Raw genomic sequence first — 728 nt, 5'->3', positions numbered from 1 at the left:
TAAGTCTCAGAGCTTCAGTCGCAACCTCATCTAGTATGTCATCTGCTTCATAAGCCACTTCTTTAAGATCATTTAACCACATCTTCACTGCCAGATCGCTGATCTGTCTCTCCTCTGCATCGTTGAGCACAGATTGAATTTTTGAGAGTGTTCTTGCTAATTTTTTTAGATCTTTTTCAACACCCAACCGTAACCCAAATTCACGTAAGATGGGATCGGCCAATTGTTGAAGTGCTACTTGAATAGTAGCAGATAGAAAAGCATCTCCCATAGCCATAGTTCTTGTTTCAGAAGGAAAATGGTATCCAAATCCAGAAAGGGTTTTGGTTTACTTGTGTTTGATATGTGAAATAGTGAAATGATCTCTCAATTTTTTGGTAAAAAAAATCATCTCTCACTACTTCAAACAAGAAATGAAGCAGCCGCCCCAGCAGTGTCTCTCTCTCGATTCCGGAGTCATATTTTTTGACTTATTCCTCTTCTTAGTGTGGACACTGGACTATAACTATGTGGCAGAACCGACACCCCAATTTCATAAACGGAAAAAAATTGCTGACAAGGAATTCATTTTCCCCATTTCACAGGGATCAGTTCTGAGTATGGTTCAGTTTCTATTTTTTTCATTTTATTTATTTATTTGTTTATTTTTATTTTAACTAATAAAATATAAAATTATGAATATTTAGGCCTTTTTGTATCATTTTTTTTTTGTTCGTAAAACCGGTTTT

This window comes from Macadamia integrifolia, chromosome 14 (assembly GCF_013358625.1).
Source record: "Macadamia integrifolia cultivar HAES 741 chromosome 14, SCU_Mint_v3, whole genome shotgun sequence".
In the NCBI taxonomy this organism is placed as follows: domain Eukaryota; kingdom Viridiplantae; phylum Streptophyta; class Magnoliopsida; order Proteales; family Proteaceae; genus Macadamia; species Macadamia integrifolia.
This window is presented reverse-complemented; position numbering follows the sequence as displayed.